Below are 7,102 nucleotides of genomic sequence, written 5' to 3'. Positions count from 1 at the left end.
CTCTGGCTCACCTTCCTCCTTCCCGAGCGACCATAGTACCCCTGTTGTGTGTGTGTTGAGCTCTCCCCCTTTGCGTTGGGAGATGTCTCCCTCCTCCCCCATGTACTGCTGCTCAAAACCCTGGGGCCTTCGCCCAATCTTGTGATAAACTGAAGGAATACAAAATATTCAGGTGGGAGCCTTTTGCTCCCCCCGGTGAACCCTCAAAAAAAAAAAAATAGATCAAGAACTCGTCGAAAAGAATTAATAAAGAGCCAGTAGTCAATTTTCTGAAGCGCTTAGGTAATCGGTCATACTCTTAGCTGAAAGTTCGCAGCTGCATCTGAGTGATCGAAGTGTTCTAGTACATGTTGATTCGGCATGCTTAATCAAGAACCTTATTTTGGATAGAGTATTAGCTAGTGCTACGTCTTAGTCAACTGCTGACTTGATTATAAAGTGATGGTTAGCCAAAACCATGGAGTCTTAACGTGAGAGGACACTTCCATGACTGCGATATCGGGTTTAATTACTTTCCGGGGTAGCATACTCTTCTAGCGTTCTTGGAGCACAGATAAATAATCTTAGAATGGGATGCCCTTATACACGTACATTTTATCCAGAGTAACCAAATCCTCAGTCGACTTAACCTAGGCGATTGGATCATCTCGTGAGTAAACTATACCAAGTGAGTAGACTATACCAATTTGTCAGCGCAAAACCACATCAATGAGCTAAGAAACATCCTTAACAAGAGTTAACTCAGATGTGTACACCACGCTATGGCACCTGTGTAGGTTATGTTAGGTTATCGGCGCCATCTGCAGCCTCAAATTGGACTCACATACCAAAACTTTTCCTCCATCCAGCAACTTAATTGCAGATTATCATCAATCACGTTCCTTTCACAGGCTTATCCATGACAACTGCTATTTCCAGGATATTTATCCAAAACAGAAATGCAAGTTTTGGCGTGGGCCATTCAATTAAGGTAGCGATGTGTCCCACGGCTTCACAGACAATTGCCTCTTGCAGCTTGGGCCAGGGCCCAGGGGTATGGCTTGGCCGGCTGGCCGGCCAGGCCACGCTTGCATGTGAAGCCGAATTAAGATGATGTTGATATTAGCCTGGACCCAGGACCCTGGAGGCAAACATCTTTTGAACATGGACGCCAACATCTTACAAATCAAGATTTTGCCTTGACATAGCTGTAGTGAAAACTACATGGTGATTAGCTAAGCTGGGATCTCCTGTGCGAGCAACCAACAACCAACATGGAATCAATGGATTTCTTGTTTCTTGTATGGAAATAAAACCAACTTCTTGTTGACCAAATTAAACATGCGCAGAAAACAAGAAACGGTTAATATTTCTCTAGTGTTGCTGCGACATAATCATCATCATGCTAAACTCGCTTGAGCATTCTCTCACCCGAGATTGTACTTTGATTATTTTTATGACAAACCACATATGATCAAATTCTAGGCAAACAGATCACCATTCCTCAAATACTCAATGTAGCACTAGGTTTAAGGATACATGCATATAGATCATGGCACATAGGATCATTTTCCTAAGGAGTTTTTCTTATTTACAGAGAGATCAAAGAGAGATCAAAGTAAACGCGAGGACATATAGCTTGAATTAATTTACAACCATTAAACATACAAAAAACAAACAATAGAGATGTTGCTTGTTTAACCCTCCGAAGGGGAAAGTGGCCAATTCCTATAACATACTATGGGCCTGTTTGGTTCCCAGACACACCTTTGCCAAGCCTAACTTTGGCAAGTGTGGCAGCCACAAAAGTGTGGCTAGGATTTTGGAAGCCATAAAGTATGGTAAAAGTTGGCAAAAAAATCACTCTATGACAAGTGGGCCAAATAGATAGTGAAGTGTGGCAGCTCTAAAGTGTGGGAAAAATCAAACACATGCCAAATTACCAAACTTTGGCTTGGCAAAGTGTGGCTGGGAACCAAACAAGCCCATAGGATTTTGGGTCTAAGTTGATGCTGGCCAGTTTCTTTGTAGTTCCCGTCATGCCGCCCAGAGTTTGGTTGCTGGATAAAACACCTCTTGCAATCTAGAGAAATTTCATGCGTAGCTGGAAAAATTAAATTAGACGTAGGGCCATCTTTCTTTTTAGTGTGTCACTGTATACATCGCAATCCGTTTTATTTGGTCGTGAGATGGATTAATTACCGTAGATCTTTAGCAGATTGTTCAGACAAGATTTTTCATGCAGTTGCCGTGAAAAATCTGCCGACATTGATTAATTATCTCGTGAATATCTTCTCTCCTGTTGAAAATTCGCACGAGATGTAGTAATTACCTAATAATAAAGAAAATAAGGCTTCTTGTTGGTCCGTCAAGAATTACCCCAATTTTTTGTCTAAATTACGTGTCTTGCCACCGCCAGAAAACGTTTGGTCGTCCAAGACCTGTGCGGTTCGTTCGGAACCCTGATCGGCCGCTGGATGTGGGCCACACGATGTGTACTACTCAAATAGGATACTTCGAATTAATACTGTAGGCACGTCCGCGATCGTGTAGTACTCGAACTGGAGACTTTGGATAGAGTACGTACGTCGCACAAGATCGATAATATATATTTTTTTGACAAATAGTGAACCACGCGATCGTCCAAACAAAGTTTGCCAGCATCAAAATCGATCTAGCTGAAGAAACGAATAACATGAAGCCGATGAACGGGCTCGGCCGGCGTGTACGATGCAGGCTAGGGGGTCGCCAAGGAGCTAAACCGTAGCCGCCGCCCTCCCGATCTACTCCACCGTTGCTGCAAGATCTCTCCAGCCTTCCGATTTGTCCGCAGGCCATAGATGCTGGACAGCCCAGGGGTGCCTCTCAACCACGAGATCACGGTGTGGTGGGCGTCCGAAATCGACCGTGTCGCAGCAGGTGACTGGTGAGATGTTCGCTTGCGGCTATGTCGGAGCGCAGAGAAGACCTAGCGCATTGAGGCTGTGGAGTCCGACGTGGGACGACGCGGCTGGGTAACACGGGAGGAGGCGGCGCCCAATGCCTTGGCCACAAAAACATTGCGGCGGTGGCTGTTCCCGGCACGCTCGAGGTTTTGGCACGAAACAGGCAGCGAGCGTAGCGCAAGTAAGAACCGGTGGGATGGCGAGCGGGTAAGCAGGTGAGCTCGCGGCACGCAACTACAGTGGTGGCAATGGCAGGCAGAGCGCGCGAGAGTGATCAGTGGTGGCATCTTCTTTAGCGAAGGGAGCTAGGAGTCCTCGGAACGTCGACGCTGGACGAGGCAGCTGGGCAGCGCGGCAAGACACAGCCGGAGATCATGTGTCGCTTGCGGCTCCCTAGGAGCGACGCGATCGACGACCTCGTGTGTTTAGACTGCGGAGGCCGACGCGGCTAGGCAGCGAGGCAGGAGGCGCCGCCGTATGCCACTGGTTCACGTGTCATCCGTCACGGCGACGCGTGAGGTTCACGGCGGCCAGCTACTCGGCCACTGGAAGTTTGCGGGCGCGTGCACGGTTGGGCACACGGCAGGCAGCGAGCCCCCGCTGACCGAGGTCCTCCCGTGCTCGACCTCCTGATGGAGGGAGTTGTGGCAGCGCGAGGTTCAGACGAAGAGGCGCTATAGATGATAACTTCAGATCAGCGTGAGTGCATAGTGACTGAGAATCTGAATTTGCGGCGAACTAATTACATGCGCACCAGGCATACGAGGGTGGCTGCAAATGAGTTTCAACTAAAGTGAAGATCTATATATTGAATTCTTGCATGGCCATGCGGGGCCTCTGTTCCCTTCTGAATATTCATACTTTGGTTTGGTCAGCTGACATAATCAGCGCCAAGAATTGCATGGATATATACGGCGGTAGCCCATCCCTTAAACTATGTCGTACCGGTGCACTTCCGAAAGCACAACCATGGAGCTTAGTGTGATGTTGCATGTAATCATGTAGACGATTAGAGATGAATTCTTTATAATAAAATTTAAGTACTGAAACTGATAGTACATCAAATAAAACATATTTAAGCTGATAATGATTTAATTTTACGTACTTTCTATTCATTATATGAATTAATATTGTTTTTTTGTGTAGATTGGTTGTGGTATATTGAATCGGATTTTTTAGGGAACACTATAAATAGATAAATAAATAGGAAAATAAATATCGGAGAAATATAGTGTGAAAATTAGAGAGCGCGTCTAATCAAAATAACGGTACCAATTGAATCGGATTTTTTAGAGAACACTATAAATAGATAAATAGAGACATAAATTTGCCAAAACACTTAGGCTTGCTATAAAACCATTTTTTGGTCCTGCCATCGCTGGAAGAAAAATTAACAAATCAAAACAAACTGAGTTCACATGTTGCATTTTATTTTTGAGAATCATATCACAGGTTTTGGCCCAAGTTGGGAAGCATTCTTTTTTGAGAATTATATCAGAGCTTTTGGCCCACGTTGGGAAGTGTGCATGTGGGACTACTCTCGAGACCCAAATCAAATTCACATTAATTTTATATATTTATTTTACATGTCCACATCTAGAAAAATGTAGAGAATGAATTCCAATTTTTCTTTGTAAACCTGTGGCGGGCGCCAAAACTATGCCCAGATAACTATGTATATAGGTAGATATTTTTTCACCCGGTGCAACGCACGGACATGTTTACTAGTCAAATTTAAAGAGATTAAGATATGACCATCTCCAACGCAGTTAAGTACGTTCGTACCTATGTATGTGCGTGCATGAACACTGTACCAAAACTTGGTAGACCAACGTGGAGAATGGAGCCTTGAAAGTGAGCTATGAGATCTACCATTGTGGACCAACCTGCAACTGTTTCAAAAAGATCCAAGATTAAATCATCTCTATCTTGTGATGAATGCTGAAAGAGTTATAAGTTGGCCCTAGAAGCCGGTAGAAGGTGTGGACGATTCGAAAGGCACTATCCATTTCCGGAAGATTGTAGACTGATAGAAACATTGCTAGATTCTATTTTGTTTTTCGCTTTTCGAAGAGCCGGTGGACGTGCAGAGGATATTTCCAAACGAGGTTAATTTGTTGATCCGTGCATATTTAAGTGACGTGCTGATGAAACCTCTTGCTCGCCTTTTTTTACACAGATTAAAGTTTACAAGAATTTCTTAATTTAATTTGGTTATTGCAAGGAAGGTATGTAGGCCATTCCTAATAAGTGAGCACATGGAGAATTGATTAACAGGCTTGCACTGCCATCTTGAGAAGATAAGAGTTCTCATGTTGTGTTCTTGAGAGATAGCACTTCCATCAACAAAGGAACAGTTTATAAGTAACATGTAGCTACCCTAGCTACTCCATGGATATACAAACAAATATTAGTATGTACTGTTTCTATATACATGAATTCGATGTTAGGTTGATCGTCGTTGACCCGCGGTCCTGGCTGGGCCTGTACAGAGCCTAGGGACACTTCCTATCCTCCAAGTTGCCAAGTCGGCCGGAGTGAGTAGGCACCTGACTCGGACCACCTTTAGCATCCATGCATACATTTTTTTTGTCCTGGACTATGGGCATGCATGCGTGCAATGTTAAAAAGTGTTCATATAGGAGCTATAATAAACATAATGCTCGGTGTGTCGTCAAAACCGACCGTCAATTGATATAGCAGCTATAATAAGAAGAATGCATAGTACGTCAATGCAAAGGCTATGTCAGTGGTAGCTAAGCCTTGACATTATGGGTATGTGTGCATACTTGTGGCAATGTTGAGGTGAAGTCGAAGCTTTCTTTGTGGGGTAGGCGAAGTCAGAGTTGTCGTGTTGTGCGTGTGATATATATCGATGATAATTATGACTTTGCTAGCGACATCATGTGGATTGTATTCTGCTTGCTTGAGCTATGCGGTCGTGTTTCTTCGTATATCGGTAATTTAGAGTGTGTTTTGTTGCTCTCGTGTACCCCATTTTATGATAAATAAAAGAATAAAGTCCGCTTTTCGATCCTACACTTTTCACTAGGCTCTCATGTACTCTACATGGCTCTCAATACTCCCTAAACTATTGATAGTAGTTAGGGGAAAACCCAACTTTATTCTAAATGAAATCACAAGAGTTATCATGTTGTGTTGTTGAGAGAACTGACTAAGCGATAGTGTCCCATGTATTATGGTGATCAAGCACCGACACTCTACATATATAGACAACCAGGATGACTAGATCAATTTGGCATGTTGGCTGGACAGGAGGAGCGAGAATGGTAGAAAGATATGGTAGTGTAGAGCGGGAAACAACAAGAAGTGAAGTGGGCAACGATAATAATTTTGGGTTGGGTGGAAGTGTGGGGATGCCGTGCCATGTCCTACTATCCATGAATTTGTGATACACTCAAATAAAATTCTTCTCCATCCATCACCATATGCATCGCCACCCATTTTCATGAATTTCATGGTCAAATGATCTTATCAGTGCCTTAGTTTCTTAACATGGATTGTTCAAGAGGTTCGAGTAGATATGTGTGTGCACTAATTCCTGTGTGAATATCCACTACATAGAAAATTCAAATGGTTCTTATTGTTTAATGAGAAAAAAAATGTTGAACCTCTTTAAATTTTGTTGAACCATTTTTATTTCCAACCTGGTTCCTTTACTACTGACAACGATAGTAGAAAGAGGACGGTGGGGAGATGACATATAGGAAGGTGGGTGGTAGAGGTGGGGCAAACAAGTGAGGTAAATGGGGTCGAATTCACTAATTCCATGGTGTGTTGTTTGAAAGATAGACACATAAATATGTCTAAATATCAATTTCTCAAACAGCATGCATGCCCGTTCGAATCAAACATTTGTGATTGTTTAGACAAGAAAATAAAATCTCGGCTCGTCTCTAAATTTTCTTGAAGCATTCTATAACAACATGGTTTCGTTAGTACTGACTATGATGTATATATGCAGCTATCAGCTGCGCTGCGTGTGTATTATGTATAACACCAACACGTCTGAGATGCTTAATTTTGATCCTAATATTGACCACGCGTATAGATGCTTTCTGCACCTCCCTTTCATAGCTCGACGGGAAGCTGGACTTCAATTTGTCAATTCAAAGTTTGTTACCCGTGTTAATTTATTTCTGACAGTCACATGTACG

This window comes from Lolium rigidum, chromosome 2, assembly GCF_022539505.1.
Source record: "Lolium rigidum isolate FL_2022 chromosome 2, APGP_CSIRO_Lrig_0.1, whole genome shotgun sequence".
Classification (NCBI taxonomy): Eukaryota; Viridiplantae; Streptophyta; class Magnoliopsida; order Poales; family Poaceae; genus Lolium; species Lolium rigidum.
Note: the sequence above shows the minus strand (reverse complement) of the source record.